The sequence below is a fragment of the Cherax quadricarinatus genome, chromosome 18 (assembly GCF_038502225.1).
Source record: "Cherax quadricarinatus isolate ZL_2023a chromosome 18, ASM3850222v1, whole genome shotgun sequence".
NCBI lineage: Eukaryota > Metazoa > Arthropoda > Malacostraca > Decapoda > Parastacidae > Cherax > Cherax quadricarinatus.
Window position 1 is genome coordinate 11,367,837 of NC_091309.1, and position 23,377 is coordinate 11,391,213.

At 44.5% G+C, this 23,377-nt stretch overlaps 1 protein-coding gene across 1 annotated transcript in view; it reads right to left on the reverse strand.

Annotated features, from left to right (window-relative positions):
* Positions 1-23,377, reverse strand: part of LOC128689204 (uncharacterized) — a 520,741-nt gene that overhangs the window by 296,264 nt on the left and 201,100 nt on the right. The gene's annotated exons all lie outside the window — the stretch shown is intronic.

Sequence of the window (23,377 nt, forward strand, 5' to 3'; positions counted from 1 at the left end):
CTCAACACACCATGTAGGTCACTCAACACACCGTGTAAGTCACTCAACACACCGTGTAGGTTACTCAACACACCATGTAGGTCACTCAACACACCATGTAGGTCACTCAACACACCATGTAGGTCACTCAACGCACCGTGTACGTCACTCAACGCACTGTATACGTCACTCAACGCACCGTATACGTCACTCAACGCACCGTGCACGTTACTCAACGCACCGTATATATCACTCAACGCACCGTGCACGTCACTCAACGCACCGTGCACGTCACTCAACGCACCGTGCACGTCACTCAACGCACCGTTCGCGTCACTCATCGCACCGTATATATCACTCAACGCACCGTGCACGTCACTCATCGCACCGTGCACGTCACTCATCGCACCGTGCACGTCACTCATCGCACCGTGCACGTCACTCATCGCACCGTGCACGTCACTCAACGCACCGTGCACGTCACTGAACACACCGAATCAAAATATCTAACAAAAAAGAACATCCATTCCATAAACATTTACATGATAAACATCCTGGATGTTTATACTTCACTAAAACTTCAGTCTAAACACTTCTAACTGGCATCCGTCAGTTACAATCTTAATATCAACCACTTAAACTGTAACAGTTACGTCTTGGCCTCAACATCTAACTTATTAAAATCAATTTTCAAATCGAAAAATCTATGAACTACCCAGAACAGAACAGTTTTTTTGTATCCTCCCAGATGACAGGCGAAATTGTGTTCTTGAAGGGATTTCTAGGCGAAATTGTGTTCTTGAAGGGATTTCTAGGCGAAATTGTGTTCTTGAAGGGATTTCTAGGCGAAATTGTGTTCTTGAAGGGATTTCTAGGCGAAATTGTGTTCTTGAAGGGATTTCTAGGCGAAATTGTGTTCTTGAAGGGATTTCTAGGCGAAAATTGTGTTCTTGAAGGGATTTCTAGGCGAAATTGTGTTCTTGAAGGGATTTGTAAGCGAAATTGTGTTCTTGAAGGGATTTCTAGGCGAAAATTGTGTTCTTGAAGGGATTTCTAGGCGAAATTGTGTTCTTGAAGGGATTTCTAAGCAAAATTGTGTTCTTGAAGGGATTTCTAGGCGAAATTGTGTTCTTGAAGGGATTTCTAGGCGAAATTGTGTTCTTGAAGGGATTTCTAGGCGAAAATTGTGTTCTTGAAGGGATTTCTAGGCGAAATTGTGTTCTTGAAGGGATTTCTAGGCGAAATTGTGTTCTTGAAGGGATTTCTAGGCGAAATTGTGTTCTTGAAGGGATTTCTAAGCGGAATTGTGTTCTTGAAGGGATTTGTAAGCGAAATTGTGTTCTTGAAGGGATTTCTAAGCGAAATTGTGTTCTTGAAGGGATTTCTAAGCGAAATTGTGTTCTTGAAGGGATTTCTAGGCGAAATTGTGTTCTTGAAGGGATTTCTAAGCGAAATTGTGTTCTTGAAGGGATTTCTAAGCGAAATTGTGTTCTTGAAGGGATTTCTAAGCGAAATTGTGTTCTTGAAGGGATTTCTAAGCGAAATTGTGTTCTTGAAGGGATTTCTAAGCGAAATTGTGTTCTTGAAGGGATTTCTAGGCGAAATTGTGTTCTTGAAGGGATTTCTAAGCGAAATTGTGTTCTTGAAGGGATTTCTAAGCGAAATTGTGTTCTTGAAGGGATTTCTAGGCGAAATTGTGTTCTTGAAGGGATTTCTAGGCGAAATTGTGTTCTTGAAGGGATTTTAGGCGTAACTGTGTTCTTGAAGAGATTTAAAAGGATAATACTTAAATTCGCGAATCGTGATTCAGAAATTGGAGACAGTGCAGAACAGGGATTCACAACACCGGGGTATCCATACCCCTGGGGGGTATGGGAACCAAATAATGGAAGCATCTGAACCAGATAATGGGGGTATAGGAATCAGATAATGGGGGCATGGGAATCAGATAATGGTTGTATGGGAATCAGATAATGGGAGTATGGGAAGCAGATAATGGGAGTATGGGAAGCAGATAATGGGAGTATGGGAAGCAGATAATGTATGTATGTCAAGTCTGTATGTCAAGTGTTGTGTTGCTGACTCTCTGTATGTCAAATGTTGTGTTGCTGGCTCTCTGTATGTCAAGTGTTGTGTTGCTGGCTCTCTGTATGTCAAGTGTTGTGTTGCTGGCTCTCTGTATGTCAAGTGTTGTGTTGCTGGCTCTCTGTATGTCAAGTGTTGTGTTGCTGACACTCTGTATGTCAAGTGTTGTGTTGCTGACTCTCTGTATGTCAAGTGTTGTGTTGCTGGCTCTCTGTATGTCAAGTGTTGTGTTGCTGGCTCTCTGTATGTCAAGTGTTGTGTTGCTGACTCTCTGTATGTCAAGTGTTGTGTTGCTGACTCTCTGTATGTCAAGTGTTGTGTTGCTGGCTCTCTGTATGTCAAGTGTTGTGTTGCTGGCTCTCTGTATGTCAAGTGTTGTGTTGCTGGCTCTCTGTATGTCTAGTGTTGTGTTGCTGGCTCTCTGTGTGTCAAGTGTTGTGTTGCTGGCTCTCTGTATGTCAAGTGTTGTGTTGCTGGCTCTCTGTATGTCAAGTGTTGTGTTGCTGGCTCTCTGTATGTCAAGTGTTGTGTTGCTGGCTCGCTGTATGTCAAGTGTTGTGTTGCTGGCTCTCTGTATGTCAAGTGTTGTGTTGCTGGCTCTCTGTATGTCAAGTGTTGTGTTGCTGACTCTCTGTATGTCAAGTGTTGTGTTGCTGGCTCTCTGTACTCTCTGTATGTCAAGTGTTGTGTTGCTGACTCTCTGTATGTCAAGTGTTGTGTTGCTGACTCTCTGTATGTCAAGTGTTGTGTTGCTGACTCTCTGTATGTCAAGTGTTGTGTTGCTGACTCTCTGTATGTCAAGTGTTGTGTTGCTGACTCTCTGTATGTCAAGTGTTGTGTTGCTGACACTCTGTATGTCAAGTGTTGTGTTGCTGACTCTCTGTATGTCGTGTTGTGTTGCTGGCTCTCTGTATGTCAAGTGTTGTGTTGCTGACTCTCTGTATGTCAAGTGTTGTGTTGCTGGCTCTCTGTATGTCAAGTGTTGTGTTGCTGACTCTCTGTATGTCAAGTGTTGTGTTGCTGACTCTCTGTATGTCAAGTGTTGTGTTGCTGACTCTCTGTATGTCAATTAAAACCAAGCTACTGGTGTCTTGTGAAGTTATACTGGTACTTAATATGACTGGTACTACTAGGACTGGTACTACTAGGACTGGTACTTAATAGGACTGGTACCTAATAGGACTGGTAGTTAATAGGACTGGTACCTAATAGGACTGGTACTACTAGGACTGGTACCTAATAGGACTGGTACCACTAGGACTGGTACCTAATATGACTGGTACTACTAGGACTGGTACTACTAAGACTGGTACTTAATAGGACTGGTACCTAATAGGACTGTTACCACTAGGACTGGTACCTAATAGGACTGGTACTTAATAGGACTGGCACTTAATAGGCCTGGTACCTAATAGGACTGGTACCACTAGGACTGGTACCTAATAGGACTGGTACTTAATAGGACTGGTACCTAATAGGACTCGTATCACCGGGACTGGTACCTAATAGGGTTGGTACCTAATAGGACTGGTACCTAACAGGACTGGTACCTAATAGGATTGGTATCTAATACTGCTGGTACCTAATGCTTCTGATATCTAATAGGACTGGTACCTAATAGGACTGGTTCCTAATACTACTGGTACCTAGCAGAACTGGTACCTAATAGGACTGGTATCTAATACTACTGATACCTAACAGGACTGGTACCTACTAGGACTGTTACCTAATAGGACTGGTACCTAATAGGACTAGTACATAATAGGACTGATACCTCATACTACCTATACCTAATAGGACTGGTACCTCATAGAACTGGTACCTAATATGACTGGTACCTAAAAGAATGATACCTAATAGGACTGGTACCTCATAGAACTGGTACCTAAGAGGACTGGTGATGATAATTTCCACAGTCTGGTGAAGGTAGTATGGGAGCATATATTGGCTAATCCACTGAGGGTCTGTAGAGAGAGATTTGTGTAGAGATTTGCATCAAGACTAGTCCAGGAGTCGAGAAAGCTCACCTCAGAGTTGATTATATTATTATTATTATTATTATTATTATTATTATTATTATTATTATTATTTGATTATACATCTCCTGTGGAAGGGAGAAGGATGGCAATGGAAGGCAATCAGACTTAATTCAGGGAATTGGAGAACAGATCAAGAGCCCGTCACCAGCATCAAGAACCTCCCTTGAGGGGCCTTGGATCAAGAGCCCGTCACCAGCATCAAGAACCTCCCTTGAGGGGCCTCGGATCAAGAGCCCGTCACCAGCATCAAGGAACCTCCCTCGAGGAGATCTCAGAGACGAGACTAAAAGAAATGGCCATAACGACTTAGAGCAAATCTACTACCGGGAAAATTACAAACCGCGCTGAGTTGTGGAAATAAGTCAAGAAAATTATGTATTCTTGTGTGAAGGACATATTTCCAAGGAGAATTTCTTTGAATTATTTACCAGGAGGAGTTCTTAGCCTAGAGGAGAGATATGATTATGACGTAGAGGATATTCATGTGAACTAATGGGGCTGACGTAGGCAGTGTTTGAAAAATGAGGCCCAGAGGCTAAACACAACCATAACCTATAATATTTCAATAGGCTCATGATGGTATTATTATTATTATTATTATTATTATTATTATTAGTAGTAGTAGTAGTAGTAGTAGTAGTAGTAGTAGTAGTAGTAGTAGTAGTAGTAGTAGTAGTAGTAGTAGTAGTAGTAATAATAATAATAATAATAATAATAATAATAATAATAATAATAATGATAATTAAAACAATAATAATAATTATGATAATAATAATAGGAGTTATACTCGTGCCAGCTCCACTTCCCCTCTAGCGATATTTTATGACGCACGTCAATAGTGAGAGACAACGTTTCGCTCTGTGTTGAGTTTTATCATATTTCAGTCTGCGTAGGTTTGTTACGATGTTTCGCTCTGTGCAGAGCTTTCTTGTGTAATATTGTATGTGCATGTAGTGTTAAATATATGTGTGTGTGTGTGTGTGTGTGTGTGTGTGTGTGTGTGTGTGTGTGTGTGTGTGTGTGTGTGTGTGTGTGTGTGTGTGTGTGTGTGTGTGTGTGTGTGTGTGTGTGTGTGTGTGTGTGTGTGTGTGTGTGTGTATGTGTGTGTGTGTGTGTGTGTGTGTGTGTATGTGTGTGTGTGTGTGTGTGTGTGTGTGTGTGTGTGTGTGTGTGTGTGTGTGTATGTGTGTGTGTGTGTGTGTGTGTGTGTGTGTGTGTGTGTGTGTGTGTGTGTGTGTGTGTGTGTGTGTGTGTGTGTGTGTGTGTGTGTGTGTGTGTGTGTGTGTGTGTGTGTGTGTGTGTGTGTGTGTGTGTGTGTGTGTGTGTGTGTGTGTGTGTGTGTGTGTGTGTGTGTGTGTATGTGTGTGTGTGTGTGTGTGTGTGTGTGTGTGTATGTGTGTGTGTGTGTGTGTGTGTGTGTGTGTATGTGTGTGTGTGTGTGTGTGTGTGTGTATGTGTGTGTGTGTGTGTGTGTGTGTGTGTGTGTGTGTGTGTGTGTGTGTGTGTGTGTATGTGTGTGTGTGTGTGTGTGTGTGTGTGTATGTGTGTGTGTGTGTGTGTGTGTGTGTGTGTATGTGTGTGTGTGTGTGTGTGTGTGTGTGAGTGTGTGTGTGCGTGTGTGTGTGTGTGTGTGTGTGTGTGTGTGTGTGTGTGTGTGTGTGTGTGTGTGTGTGTGTGTGTGTGTGTGTGTGTGTGTGTGTGTGTGTGTGTGTGTGTGTGTGTGTGTGTGTGTGTGTGTGTGTGTGTGTGTGTGTGTGTGTGTGTGTGTGTGTGTATGTATGTATGTGTGTGTGTGTGTGTACTCACCTAATTGTACTCACCTAATTGTGGTTGCAGGGGTCGAGACTCAGCTCCTGGCCCCGCCTCTTCACTGATCGCTACTGGATCCTCTCTCTCTCTGCTTCCTGAGCTTTGTCATACCTCTTCTTAAAACTATGTATGGTTCCTGCCTCCACTACTTCACTTGCTAGGCTATTCCACTTGCTGACAACTCTATGACTGAAGAAATACTTCCTAACGTACCTGTGACTCGTCTGAGTCTTCAGCTTCCAGTTGTGACCCCTTGTCCCTGTGTCCCCTCTCTGGAACATCCTATCTCTGTCCACCTTGTCTATTCCCCGCAGTATCTTGTATGTCGTTATCATGTCTCCCCTGATCCTTCTGTCCTCCAGTGTCGTCAGTCCGATTTCCCTTAACCTTTCCTCGTACGACATTCCCTTGAGCTCTGGGACTAGCCTTGTTGCAAACCTTTGTACTTTCTCTAACTTCTTGACGTGCTTGACCAGGTGTGGGTTCCAGACTGGTGCTGCATACTCCAGTATGGGCCTAACATACACAGTGTACAGTGTCTTGAACGATTCCTTATTAAGGTATCGGAACGCTATTCTCAGGTTTGCCAGGCGCCCGTATGCTGCAGCGGTTATTTGGTTGATGTGTATGTGTGTGTATGTGTGCTCACCTATTTGTACTCACCTCCTGGCCCCGCCTCTTCGCTGATTACTACTAGGTCCTCTCTCTCCCTGCCCCATGAGCTCTATCATACCTCGTCTTAAAACTATATATGGTTCCCGCCTCCACTTCGTCACTTTCTAGGCTATTCCACTGCCTGACAACTCTGTGACTGAAGAAATACTTCCTAACATCCCTTTGATTCATCTGAGTCTTCAACTTCCAATTGTGACCTCTTGTGTCTGTGTCCCTCCTCTGGAACATCCCGTCTTTGTCCACCTTGTCTATTCCGCGCAGTATTTTATATGTCGTTATCATGTCTCCCGTAACCCTCCTGTCCTCCAGTGTTGTCAGGCCGATTTCCCTCAACCTTTCGTCGTAGGACAATCCCCATAGCTCTGGGACTAGTCTTGTTGCAAACCTTTGCACTTTCTCTAATATCTTGACGTGCTTGACTAGGTGTGGATTCCAAACTGGTGCTGCATACTCCAGTATGGGCCTGACGTAAATGGTATACAGAGTCTTAAACGAATCCTTACTGAGGTATCGGAACGCTATCCGTAGGTTTGCCAGGCGCCCGTATGCTGCAGCAGTTATCTGATTGATGTGCGCCTCAGGAGATATGCTCGGTGTTATACTCACCCCCAGATCTTTTTCCTTGAGTGAGGTTTGCAGTCTTTAGCCATCTAAACTATATTGTGTCTGCGGTCTTCTTTGCCCTTCCCCAATCTTCATGACTTTGCATTTAGCAGGGTTAAATTCAAGGAGCCAGTTGCTGGACCAGGCTTGTAGCCTGTCCAGGTCTCTTTGTAGTCCTGCCTGATCCTCATCCGATTTGATTCTTCTCATTAACTTCGCATCATCTGCAAACAAGGACACTTCTGAGTCTATCCCTTCCGTTATGTCGTTCACATATACCAAGAACAGCACAGGTCCTAGGACTGACCCCTGTGGAACACCGCTTGTCACAGGCGCCCACTCTGACACCTCGTCGCGTACCATGACTCGTTGTTGCCTCCCTGTCAGGTATTCTCTAATCCATTGCAGTGCCTTTCCTGTTATGTGTGCCTGATCCTCTAGCTTTTGCAGTAACCTCTTGTGAGGAACTGTGTCGAAGGCCTTCTTGCAGTCCAAAAATATGCAGTCGATCCACCCCTTTCTCTCTTGTCTTACTTCTGTCACCTTGTCATAAAACTCTAGTAGGTTTGTGACACAGGATTTTCCTTCCCTGAAACCGTGCTGGTTGTCAATTATACACTTGTTTCTTTCCAGGTGCCCCACCACTCTCCTCCTGATGATCTTCTCCATGACCTTGCATACTATACACGTTAGTGATACAGGTCTGTAGTTTAGTGCCTCATGTCTGTCTCCCTTTTTAAAAATTGGGACTACATTTGCCATTTTCCATACCTCAGGGAGTTGCCCAGTTTCAAATGATGTGTTGAAGATCTTTGTTAATGGCTCACACAATATCTCTGCTCCCTCTTTAAGGACCCATGGAGAGATGTTGTCTGGTCTGTGTGTGTGTGTGTGTGTGTGTGTGTGTGTGTGTGTATGTGTGTGTGTGTGTGTGTGTGTGTGTGTATGTGTGTGTGTGTGTGTGTGTGTGTGTGTGTGTGTGTGTGTGTGTGTGTGTGTGTGTATGTGTGTGTGTGTGTGTATGTGTGTGTGTAGGTGTGTGTGTGTGTGTATGTGTAATCACCTATTTGTGACTGCAGGGGTCGAGTCACAGCTCGTGTGTGTGTGTGTGTATACACAATCCTTCAACACTGCCTCCCCGTCTCATGTCTCCAACCTGAGTGCCTCCACCTCCCCCCCCCCCGACCCTTCCCGAGGGGTTTGCATAACCCTCCATGCGGGTTTAGCTTTCCACAAAATAGCTATAATAATCATTAATAATAATCCACTCTCACCAGAACGATGTTTACATCCAGCAGTTCATTTTATCGCGACTGGCCGCTCTCTAAGCCAGTTTTCCTCGCTAATTCGAATCCAATCACAGCCGCTGGTCATCGCCAAAATAAATACATACCAAAAGAAATTTGATTATCATGGTACGGTACCCATTCACTTCATAACATTAAATTACCTATCATAAAACGCCAAAAATTTAGAGGCAATATATATACATACATATATATATATACACACAGACACATTATATATATATATATATATATATATATATATATATATATATATATATATATATATATATATATATATATATATATATATATATATATATATATATATATATATATATATATATATATGGGGGCATTTTGGCTTTGGGTATTGGAATTAATATTTTCATTGGGCTATGGTTTAGATTTCACGTGTGTGTGTGTGTGTGTGTGTGTGTGTGTGTGTGTGTGTGTGTGTGTGTGTGTGTGTGTGTGTGTGTGTGTGTGTGTGTGTGTGTGTGTGTGTGTGTGTGTGTATGAAGACATACTACCCATATACACATACATACTTACACAGGCAGACACAGACACAAAGACACGCGCACATACACACATTATATATACGTATACATGTGCGTCCACACTGGCTAATACCTATCTTCACTACACCAGGGAGGAAGAGGGGCAGCTGCCAGCTTCAGGGAGTCCCAAAAGTCTAGAAAATATGGAGAACTTACCCTCGACCATGGGGGAAAGAGTGCATCTGAGGTCCTTACGGAACTAGGCAAAAGACTCATCAGGGTAACTAGGGATCCCAGAGAGGCTAGTTTTCTATTCCAGCGACTCAGCGCTGCGGTTCAGAGGGGTAATGCCTGCTGTATCCGAGGCATGTGCCTCAGTTCTTAGGAGCTGGATGAGATTTTTCCATTGTAATATATTGATCAAATCTCATGTACTGTATGATGTATATATATGTATATACTATATACAGTATTGTAACCAACCCAACGACATTTGCTTCCTGATTCGATAATGCTGATTACTTAGAGTAATTAAGCAAAGTGCTTAATGATGCTAATGAGTTCCGGTGATGAATACACTACACGCACGCACACGCACAAACGCACACACACATACACACACACATACACACACACACACACACACACACACACACACACACACACACACACACACACACACACACACACACACACACACACACACACACACACACATACACACACACACACACACACACACACACACACACACACACACACACACACACACACACACACACACACACACACACGTAACGAGAGGAAATTTGAACAACGACCTGGGCCTGAAGTAACGACCTGACGACCTAGGAAGAGACAGGATTACGAAATACACTGTATACAGACAGTGTTGGTGTACGTACACTGTGTACGAATGGTATATAATACCGACAAGATGAGATTAAGACACATGTGCAACATCTGGGTATCTTTATTGTAGACGTTTCGCCATCCAGTGGCTTTATCAATACAAATTCTAGGACATAACTTGAAGACAGTAGAACTATGTACAGAAGATGAGGTAATCAGTCCCTCAACCTAGGAGTAGGTGCGAACAGCATCATAGTCGTGGAGATTCTGAAGCAGAAGAATGAATCCTGGCGCTTATATAGTAACGTCAGGTGTAGCAGACGAGGGCATATTCACTGGTAGGCGGGATTTCCCAGTGGAAGTAGGTCCTTCGCAAAGAGATGGGTTAGTTGTAGAAGTAGTTGTCGTAGTCGTGAAGGTTATGTACATGTCCTCTTCGCACCTACTCCTAGGTTGAGGGACTGATTACCTCATCTTCTGTACATAGTTCTAATGTCTTCAAGTTATGTCCTAGAATTTGTGTTGATAAAGCCACTGGATGGCGAAACGTCTACAATTAGGATACCCAGATGTTGCAAATGTGTCTTACTCTCATCTTGTCGGTATTATATACCATTCGTACACAACTTGTCAGACACTGCAACATCATGGAATCTTAATTCTGAGGACATGTACATAACCTTCACGACTACGTCAACTACTACTACAACTAACCCATCTCCTTGGGACAGACCTACTTCCACTGGGGAATCCCGCCTACCAGTGAATTTGCCCTCGTCTGCTACACCTGACGTTACTATATAAGCGCCAGGATCCTTTCTTCTGCTTCAGAATCTCCTCGACTATGGTGCTCTTCGCACCTACTCCTAGGTTGAGGGACTGATTACCTCATCTTCTGTACATAGTTCTACTGTCTTCAAGTTATGTCCTAGAATTTGTATTGATAAAGCCACTGGATGGCGAAACGTCTACAATAAAGATACCCAGATGTTGCACATGTACGTACACTGACACGTACGCAGTCCACTGTATCCTTTACTAGCATCCTTGACAGGTACACCCTCCACAGTATCCTTAACAGGTACACCCTCCACAGTATCCTTGACAGGTACACCCTCCACAATATCCTTGACAGGTACACCCTGCACAATATCCTTGACAGGTACACCCTCCAAAGTATCCTTAACAGGTACACCCTCCACAATATCCTTGACAGGTACACCCTCCAAAGTATCCTTAACAGGTACACCCTCCACAATATCCTTAACAGGTACAATCTCTACAATATCCTTGACAGGTACACCCTCCACAGTATCCCTGACAGGTACGCCCTCCACAGTATCCCTGACAGGTACACCCTCCACAGCATCCCTGACAGGTACACCCTCCATAGTATCCCTGACAGGTACACCCTCCACAGTATCCCTGACAGGCACACCCTCCATAGTATCCCTGACAGGTACACCCTCCATAGTATCCCTGACAGGTACACCCTCCACAGTATCCCTGACAGGTACACCCTCCAAAGTATCCCTGACAAGTACACCCTCCACAGTATCCCTGACAGGTACACCCTCCATAGTATCCCTGACAGGTACACCCTCCACAGTATCCCTGACAAGTACACCCTCCACAGTATCCCTGACAGGTACACCCTCCACAGTATCCCTGACAGGTACACCCTCCATAGTATCCCTGGCAGGTACACCCTCCACAGTATCCCTGACAAGTACACCCTCCACAGTATCCCTGACAGGTACACCCTCCATAGTATCCCTGACAGGTACACCCTCCACAGTATCCCTGACAGGTACACCCTCCATAGTATCCCTGACAGGTACACCCTCCACAGTATCCCTGACAGGTACACCCTCCATAGTATCCCTGACAGGTACACCCTCCACAGTATCCCTGACAGGTACACCCTCCACAGTATCCCTGACAGGTACACCCTCCACAGTATCCCTGACAGGTACACCCTCCACAGTATCCCTGACAGGTACACCCTCCACAGTATCCCTGACAGGTACACCCTCCACAGTATTAGAGAAGAGCGTCAAACAGGCTAGTGAGCACTTACTGAGATGGAGGTGGAGGTTATCAGACTAATATCAACACAGATTTGGGAAGGGTAAATCTTGCTTAAATTCCTACTGGAATTTCATGAGGGACTGACAGACATAGAGAGAGAGAGAGAGAGAGAGAGAGAGAGAGAGAGAGAGAGAGAGAGAGAGAGAGAGAGAGAGAGAGAGAGAGAGAGAGAGAGAGAGAGAGAGAGACAGACAGACAGACAGACACACACACACACAGACAGACAGGACATAAACAAAAGAAAACAAAAGAGCAAGTCACTATTGCCATGTTGGTGTGAGAGTCTTCCGCGAGAATCTGCACTGTGGTCACAGTGTGTGGCTCATGCTAACCTTACTAGCGTGTACAGAAATACACCAAGATGAACGAATCTCTTTAGGCCAGTGTGGTACTATGGTTAGCGCACTGTCCTGCTGATTTTAGAACTAGCTTGCTCTGGGTTGGCATCCCACCCGTTCTGTGGCTTGTTTACAATCGTCTTATTACGACAGCGTAAAAAGTCTTAAATTTATTGTATCAAATCAAACTTATGGGAAATGATGGAAAGGCGGGATGAGACATCAAAGTAGACGGTACTGAACAGGTCCTGATAGACGGTACTGAACAGGTCCTGATAGACGGTACTGAACAGGTCCTGATAGACGGTACTGAACAGGTCCTGATAGACGGTACTGAACAGGTCCTGATAGACGGTACTGAACAGGTCCTGATAGACGGTAATGAACAGGTCTTGATAGACGGTACTGAACAGGTCCTGATAGACGGTACTGAACAGGTCCTGAGAGACGGTACTGAACACGTCCTGATAGACGGTACCGAACAGGTCCTGAGAGACGGTACTGAACAGGTCCTGAGAGACGGTACTGAACAGGTCCTGATAGACGGTACTGAACAGGTCCTGAGAGACGGTACTGAACAGGTCCTGATAGACGGTACTGAACAGGTCCTGATAGACGGTACTGAACAGGTCCTGATAGACGGTACTGAACAGGTCTTGATAGACGGTACTGAACAGGTCCTGATAGACGGTACTGAACAGGTCCTGATAGACGGTACTGAACAGGTCCTGATAGACGGTACTGAACAGGTCCTGATAGACTGTACTGAACAGGTCCTGATAGACGGTACTGAACAGGTCCTGATAGACGGTACTGAACAGGTCCTGATAGACGGTACTGAACAGGTCCTGATAGACGGTACTGAACAGGTCCTGATAGACGGTACTGAACAGGTCCTGATAGACTGTACTGAACAGGTCCTGATAGACGGTACTGAACAGATCCTGATAGACGGTACTGAACAGGACCTGATAGACGGTACTGAACAGGTCTTGATAGACGGTACTGAACAGGTCCTGATAGACGGTACTGAACAGGTCCTGATAGACGGTACTGAACAGGTCCTGATAGACGGTACTGAACAGGTCCTGATAGACGGTACTGAACAGGTCCTGATAGACGGTACTGAACAGGTCCTGATAGACGGTACTGAACAGGTCCTGATAGACGGTACTGAACAGGTCCTGATAGACGGTACTGAACAGGTCATGATAGACGGTACTGAACAGGTCCTGATAGAGGGTACTGAACAGGTACTGATAGACGGTACTGAACAGGTCCTGATAGACTCTACTGAACAGGTGCTGATAGACGGTACTGAACAGATCCTGATAGACGGTACTGAACAGGTCCTGATAGACGGTACTGAACAGGTCCTGATAGACTGTACTGAACAGGTCCTGATAGACTGTACTGAACAGGTCCTGATAGACGGTACTGAACAGGTCCTGGTAGACTGTACTGAACAGGTCCTGATAGACGGTACTGAACAGGTCCTGATAGACGGTACTGAACAGGTCCTGATAGACGGTACTGAACAGGTCTTGATAGACTGTACTGAACAGGTCCTGATAGACTGTACTGAACAGGTCCTGATACGGTACTGAACAGGTCCTGATAGATGGTACTGAACAGGTCCTGATAGACGGTACTGAACAGGTCCTGATAGACGGTACTGAACAGGTCCTGATAGACGGTACTGAACAGGTCCTGATACTGTACTGAACAGGTCCTGATAGACGGTACTGAACAGGTCCTGATAGACTGTACAGAACAGGTCCCGATAGACGGTACTGAACAGGTCCTGATAGACGGTACTGAACAGGTCCTGATAGACAGTATTGAACAGGTCCTGATAGACGGTACTGAACAGGCCCTGATGAACGGTACTGAACGGGTCCTGATAGACGGTACTGAACAAGTCCTGATAGACGGTACTAAACAGTTCCTGATAGACGGTACTAAACAGGTCCTGATAGGCGGTACTAAACAGGTCCTGATAGACGGTACTGAACAGGTCCTGATAGACGGTACTGAACAGATCCCGATAGACGGTACTGAACATGTCTTGATAGACGGTACTGAACATGTCTTGATAGACGGTACTGAACAGGTCCCGATAGCACTGAACAGGTCCTGACAGACGGTACTGAAGAGGTCCTGATAGACGATACTGAACAGGCCCTGATAGACGGTACTGAACAGGTCCTGATAGATTGTACTGAGCAGGTCCTGATAGACTTTACTGAACAGGTCCTGATAGACGGAACTGAACAGGTCCTGATAGACGGTACTGAACAGGCCCTGATAGACTGTACTGAACAGGTCCTGATAGACGGTACCAAACAGGTCCTGATAGACGGTACTGAACAGGTCCTGATAGACGGTACTGAACAGGTGCTGATAGACGGTACTGAACAGGTCCTGATAGACGGTACTGAACAGGTCCTGATAGACGGTACTGAACAGGTCCTGATAGACTGTATTGAACAGGTCCTGATAGACGGTACTGAACAGGTCCTGATAGACGGTACTGAACAGGTCCTGATAGAGGGTACTGAACAGGTCCTGATAGACGGTACTGAACAGGTCTTGATAGACTGTACTGAACAGGTCCTGATAGACGGTACTGAACAAGTCCTGACAGACGGTACTGAACAGGCCCTGATAGACGGTACTGAACAGGTCCTGATAGACGGTACTGAACAGGTCCTGATAGACGGTACTGAACAGGTTCTGATAGACGGTACTGAACAGGTCCTGATAGACGGTACTGAACAGGTCCTGATAGACGGTACTGAACAGGTCCAGATAGACGGTAATGAACAGGTACTGATAGACGGCACTGAACAGGTCCTGATAGACGGTACTGAACAGGTCCTGATAGACGGTACTGAACAGGCTCTGATAGACGGTAGTGAACAGGTCCTGATAGACGGTACTGAACAGGTACTGAACAGGTCCTGATAGACGGTACTGAACAGCTCCTGAGAGACGGTACTGAACAGGTCGTGATAGACGGTACTGAACAGGTCCTGATAGAGGGTGCTAAACAGGTCCTGACAGACGGTAATGAAGAGGTCTGATAGACGGTACTGAACAGATCCCGATAGACGGTACTGAACAGGTCCTGATAGACAGCACTGAACAAGTCCTGATAGACGGTACTGAACAGGTCCTGATAGACGGTACTGAACAGGTCCTGATAGACGGTACTGAACAGGTCCTGATAGACGGTACTGAACAGGTCCTGATAGACGGTACTGAACAGGTCCTGATAGACGGTACTGAACAGGTCCTGATAGACGGTACTGAACAGGTCCTGATAGACGGTACTGAACAGGTCCTGATAGACGGTACTGAACAGGTCCTGATAGACGGTTATGAACATGTCTTGATAGACGGTACTGAACAGGTCCTGATAGACGGTACTGAACAGGTCCTGATAGACGGTACTGAACAGGCCTTGATAGACGGTACTGAACAGGTCCTGATAGACGGTACTGAACAGGCCCTGATAGACGGTACTGAACAGGTCCTGATAGACGGTACTGAACAGGTCCTGATAGACGGTACTGAACAGGCCCTGATAGACGGTACTGAACATGTCTTGACAGACGGTACTGAACATGTCTTTATAGACGGTACTGAACAGATCCCGATAGACGGTACTGAACATGTCTTGATAGACGGTACTGAACAGGTCCTGATAGACGGTACTGAACATGTCTTGATAGACGGTACTGAACAGATCCCGATAGACGGTACTGAACATGTCTTGATAGACGGTACTGAACAGATCCCGATAGACGGTACTGAACAGGTCCTGATAGACGGTACTGAACAGGTCCTGATAGACGGTACTGAACATGTCTTGATAGACGGTACTGAACAGATCCCGATAGACGGTACTGAACATGTCTTGATAGACGGTACTGAACATGTCTTGATAGACGGTACTGAACAGGTTCTGATAGACGGTACTGAACAAGTCCTGATAGACGGTACTGAACAGATCCCGATAGACGGTACTGAACATGTCTTGATAGACGGTACTGAACAGGTCCCGATAGACGGTACTGAACAGATCCCGATAGACGGTACTGAACAGGTCCTGATAGACGGTACTGAACAAGTCCTGATAGACGGTACTGAACAGATCCCGATAGACGGTACTAAACATGTCTTGATAGACGGTACTGAGCAGGTCCTGATAGACGGTACTGAACAGGTCCTGATAGACGGTACTGAACAGGTCCTGATAGACGGTACTGACAGGTCCTGATAGACGGTACTGAACAGGTCCTGATAGACGGTACTGAACAGGTCCTGATAGACGGTACTGAACAGGTCCTGATAGACGGTACTGAACAGGTCCTGATAGACGGTACTGAACAGGTCTTGATAGACGGTACTGAACAGGTCCTGATAGACGGTACTGAACAGGCCCTGATAGACGGTACTGAACATGTCTTGATAGACGGTCCTGAACATGTCCTGATAGACGGTACTGAACAGGCCCTGATAGACGGTACTGAACATGTCTTGATAGACGGTACTGAACATGTCTTTATAGACGGTACTGAACATGTCTTGATAGACGGTACTGAACAGATCCCGATAGACGGTACTGAACAGGTCCTGATAGACGGTACTGAACATGTCTTGATAGACGGTACTGAACAGATCCCGATAGACGGTACTGAACATGTCTTGATAGACGGTCCTGAACATGTCTTGATAGACGGTACTGAACATGTCTTGATAGACGGTACTGAACAGGTTCTGATAGACGGTACTGAACAAGTCCTGATAGACGGTACTGAACAGATCCCGATAGACGGTACTGAACATGTCTTGATAGACGGTACTGAACATGTCTTGATAGACGGTACTGAACAGGTCCCGATAGACGGTACTGAACAGATCCCGATAGACGGTACTGAACAGTTCCTGATAGACGGTACTGAACAGATCCCGATAGACGGTACTGAACATGTCTTGATAGACGTTACTGAGCAGGTCCCGATAGCACTGAACAGTTCCTGATAGACGGTATTGAACAGGTCCTGATAGACGGTACTGAACAGGCCCTGATGAATCGTACTGAACGGGTCCTGATAGACGGTACTGAACAAGCCCTGATAGACGGTACTGTACAGGCCCTGATGAATCGTATTGAACAGGTCCTGATAGACGGTACTGAACAAGCCCTGATAGACGGTACTAAACAGTTCCTGATAGACGGTACTAAACAGGTCCTGATAGGCTGTACTAAACAGGTCCTGATAGACGGTACTGAACAGGTCCTGATAGACGGTACTGAACAGATCCCGATAGACGATACTGAACATGTCTTGATAGATGGTACTGAACAGGTCCCGATAGCACTGAACAGGTCCTGACAGACGGTATTGAACAGGTCCTGATAGACGGTACTGAACAGGTCCTGATAAACGGTACTGAACAGGTCCTGATAGACGGTACTGAACAGGACCTGATAGACAGTACTGAACAGGTCCTGATAGGCAGTACTGAACAGATCCTGATAGACTTTACTGAACAGGTCCTGATAGACGGTACTGAACAGGTCCTGATAGACGGTACTGAACAGGTTCTGATAGACGGTACTGAACAGGTCCTGATAGACGGTACTGAACAGGTCCTGACAGACTGTACTGAACAGGTCCTGATAGACGGTACTGAACAGGTCCTGATAGACGGTACTGAACAGGTCCTGATAGACGGTACTGAACAGGTTCTGATAGACGGTACTGAACAGGTCCTGATAGACGGTACTGAACAGGTCCTGATAGACGGTACAGAACAGGTCCTGATAGACTGTACTGAACAGGTTCTGTTACACGGTACTGAACAGGTCCTGATAGACGGTACAGAACAGGTCCTGATAGACTGTACTGAACAGGTTCTGTTACACGGTACTAAACAGGTCCTGATAGACGGCACTGAATAGGTCCTGATAGACGGTACTGAACAGGTCCTGATAGACGGTATTGAACAGGACCTGATAGACAGTACTGAACAGGTCCTGATAGGCAGTACTGAACAGATCCTGATAGACAGCACTAAACAGGCCCTAACAAACTAAACAGCAGTGAACAGGTCCAAACAAACGAGGCAGTATCGATCAGGTCGTAACAAACGAGACTATCGAAGAGAGCTCCCCCCCCCCCCCGTCCATACCCAACAAAGAAGTCAGAATCGAACACGTGTTTAAATAACGAGTTTCGAGAGATTTGTTGGGAGAGAATTACAGGTCTGTTGTGTGCGAGTGAGTTACGATACCCAGGCGACGTCCAGATATGTGCTTCACAATAGGTGCCTGGTTACCGCTACATTCTGGAAGCTGCATTGGTCTCGCGACGGGTCGTGCAGCGCCTGGGAAAGAGGAGATTAACAGCTCTGACCCGTCGCTCCATTTAATTGGATGAAAAGCCCTTCACCAGCATCAACTAGTCATAGCAGTAATATATTCCTCGTGTTTTGAAATATGATTTGCTGTAGCAAGAGTGAATGGAACAGTTGCAAGCAAACGGGAAAGTACCAAGGTAAGACTGAGGGAAGTCCTCAACGCCAGCATGTATACACTGAGAATATTATTGTACCCACGAACGGGTGGTATTGATCAATAACAACACTGCGACTAGCCGAGGAGTCGAACCCATGCTGCTTTGGCATGGGTTCGACTCCTTGGCTAGTCGATGTGTCGTTACTGATCAATACACTGAAAAGTGTATAGCTCTTGTTATATACACACTGAGGAGTGTATAGCTCTCGTTATATATACACTGAGAAGTGTATAGCTCACGTTATATATACACTGAGAAGTGTATAGCTCTCGTTATATATACACTGAGAAGTGTATAGCTCTCGTTATATATACACTGAGAAGTTGTGTACGAAGATTCCATGATGTTGCAGTGTCTGACAAGTTGTGTACACAACTTGTCAGACACTGCAACATCATGGAATCTTAATTCTGAGGACATGTACATAACCTTCACGACTACGACAACTACTACTACAACTAACCCATCTCTTTGGGAAGGACCTACTTCCACTGGGGAATCCCGCCTACCAGTGAATTTGCCCTCGTCTGCTTCACCTGACGTTACTATATAAGCGCCAGGATTCTTTCTTCTGCTTCAGAATCTCCTCGACTATGGTGCTGTTCGCACCTACTCCTAGGTTGAGGGACTGATTACCTCATCTTCTGTACATAGTTCTACTGTCTTCAAGTTATGTCCTAGAATTTGTATTGATAAAGCCACTGGATGGCGAAACGTCTACAATAAAGATACCCAGATGTTGCACATGTGTCTTACTCTCACACTGAGAAGTGTATAGCTCTCGTTATATATACACTGAGAAGTGTATAGCTCTCGTTATATACACACTGAGGAGTGTATAGCTCTCGTTATATATACACTGAGAAGTGTATAGCTCACGTTATATATACACTGAGAAGTGTATAGCTCTCGTTATATATACACTGAGAAGTGTATAGCTCTCATTATGGTTTAGAAAGACACGTAAGCAAACACTATGACATATTTGTTAGAAAACGTTTCGATCCTGGGACCTTGATCACTTCTAACATAAAGAGATAGAAAGACATTATATATATATATATATATATATATATATATATATATATATATATATATATATATATATATATATATATATATATATATATATATATATATATATATATATATATATATATATATATATATATATATATATATATATATATATATATATATATATATATATATATATATATATATATATATATATATATATATATAGGCGGAGAGTGAGATGTGAGTGACGCACGTGACCTGAAGAATGTCATGTTGGGATGAGGACGGGTAGACGATGAAATCATGTGACTCCTGTGTTGTTGGGTTGGTGGGGCTTAAGTATCATGTGTGCCAATGTTTTTGAAATTTTGTAGTTTCCAGTGTTACGTTCTATGGTGTCGGTGACGGCGATTAGTGAGGCTTCTAGGCACCGTCGGCGTCTGAGGTCTGGTTCGGTGAGAACGAGTTGTGCCTCATTCCAGTTCATCAAATCCCCCATGGAGTCTCTGTGGAGGACACAGGCGTACCTTACATCGTCTCTGTTAGAGGCATTTCGATGCTCATTGAGGTGGACTGTAAGATCTCTGCCTGTCTCGCCTACATATTTCTTGGGACAGAATCCACAGGGGATAGTGTAGACGCCTGCTGTAGAAGTTAGAGGTGTGGGGCTGCGTTTCGTAGTGAGGTCTTTGATAGATGATGTGTTTATGGTGGAAACGTTGATGTTACTCATAGCAAGTGCCCGGCGAGTATTCGTGGCAACATCACCACATGGGAGCAGTTGCTTAGGGGGTTGTTCCATGGGCGGTTTGTTGAGGATAGCTTGTGCCTTGAGTCTGCAATCTCGGATGAAGAAAGATGGGAACTGAAGACGTGTAAAGGCTTGTGTTATATAAGTACATTCTTCTTTAAGAAAACAAGGGCTAGAAATACGAAGAGCTCTCAAGAAGAAGCCAATGAGGACTCCTCTTTTAGTGCGAGTGTCTTCGTGTGAATAAAAGTGTATAAGACCGTCCTTGTTGGTAGGTTTTTTAAACACTTTGAAGAGAAGTTTGTCACTGTCGGGAGATCCGCACAGAAGAACGTCCAGGAAAGGAAGTTTGCCATCGTTTTCGAGTTCAAGTGTAAACTTTATTGATGATTCGGCTGCATTGATCTTGTTGAGAAGGGCCTGGATATTGAGACGTCTCGGATAGAAAACCAATACATCATCAACGTATCTTAGCCAGGTAACGGTGTTGGGATTGAGGCTGCTGAATTTCTCTGTCTCCAGGTTTTCCATGAAGAGGTTGGCAAGCACAGCACTGAGCGGGCTGCCCATTGCCATCCCAAAGCACTGTTTGTAACAGTTGTCCTGATACTTGAAGAAGTTGAAATTAACACAAAGATCCACAAGATTGATGAAATCTAGAAGAGATAAAGGGAGGTCGTGGTTTTCAGTGAGCCTCTGTCTCAGAATGATGATTGCAGCGTCAGTAGGAACGTTGGTAAAGAGGGCTGTGACATCGAAGGAAGCCATGCTTTTGTTTTTAACATTCAGGTTGGAAATTCGGGAGAGAAGGTCACCTGACATGATACTTAAGCCCCACCAACCCAACAACACAGGAGTCACATGATTTCATCGTCTACCAGTCCTCATCCCAACATGACATTCTTCAGGACACGTGCGTCACTCACACCTCACTCTCCGCCTATATATATAATATCTTTCTATATCTGTATGTTAGAAGTGATCAAGGTCCCAGGACCAAAACGTTTTCTTATAAATATGTCATAGTGTTTGCTTACGTGTCTTTCTAAACCAACTTGTCGGTATTTATTACCAAGGTTTATACCAGCTCTCATTATATATACACTGAGAAGTGTATAGCTCTGGTTATATATACACTGAGGAGTGTATAGCTCTCGTTATATATACACTGAGGAGTGTATAGCTCTCGTTATTTATACACTGAGAAGTATATAGCTCTGGTTATATATACACTGAGGAGTGTATAGCTCTCGTTATTTATACACTGAGAAGTGTATAGCTCTGGTTATATATACACTGAGGAGTGTATAGTTCTGGTTATTTATACACTGAGGAGTGTATATATACACTGAGGAGTGTATAGCTCTCGTTATTTATACACTGAGAAGTTATAGCTCTGGTTATATATACACTGAGGAGTGTAGTGTATATACACTGAGGAGTGTATAGCTCTGGTTATATATACACTGAGAAGTGTATAGCTCTGGTTATATATACACTGAGGAGTGTATAGCTCTGGTTATTTATACACTGAGGAGTGTATAGCTCTGGTTATATATACACTGAGAAGTGTATAGCTCTGGTTATATATACACTGAGAAGTATATAGCTCTGGTTATATATACACTGAGAAGTGTATAGCTCTGGTTATATATACACTGAGAAGTGTATAGCTCTGGTTATATATACACTGAGAAGTATATAGCTCTGGTTATATATACACTGAGAAGTGTATAGCTCTGGTTATATATACACTGAGAAGTATATAGCTCTGGTTATATATACACTGAGAAGTGTATAGCTCTGGTTATATATACACTGAGAAGTGTATAGCTCTGGTTATATATACACTGAGAAGTATATAGCTCTGGTTATATATACACTGAGAAGTGTATAGCTCTGGTTATATATACACTGAGAAGTGTATAGCTCTGGTTATATATACACTGAGAAGTGTATAGCTCTGGTTATATATACACTGAGAAGTATATAGCTCTGGTTATATATACACTGAAAGTTTACTTAAGGCCCTAACTAAGGTATTAAAGTGTCCTCAACAGGTGGTGAACACGTTATATTACATCCTTAACGACCCTCTTCTAGCGGATAGATTTTGAACCCCGTTAACCTTCTACAATATTTTTTTAAAACTCCTGCCGTCTCCCACCGAGGTAGGGTCACCCGACAAAGAAGAAAACACCTTCACTGTCACTCATTCAATTACTCTCTTGCCAGAAGGGCGCCGACATCACAATTCAGATGACCCTCCTAACCGCAATATCCCCACCCCTCCTCCAGAGTGACGGCACTGTTCTCACCACCTCCAGGGCTCAAGTCCGGCTAACCAGTTTCATGAAATTCCTTCATAAATGTTTACCTTGCTCACACTCCAACAGCACGTCAAATCATCTAATACGCTCACACAAGCTTGCTTAATGTCCAAGCCCTTAGCACTCACAGCCTTCTTTACCTCCTCCCTCCAACCTCCCCTAGGACGACCCCTGCACCACCTCCTCTCCACCCCAGATTTATGCTCCCTCTAAGTCATTCTAATGTCATCTATCCTCTCTAAAATGTCCAAACCACCTCAACAACCCCTCCTAAGCCCTCTGAATAATACCTTTCGCAACTCTACACCTTCTCCTAACCTCCAAACGTCGAATTCTCTGCATAATATTCACATCGCACATTGCTCTAAAGCACCTCTCTACTTCCCCCAGCCTTCTCGCTGCAACATTCAAAACCCATATTTCACA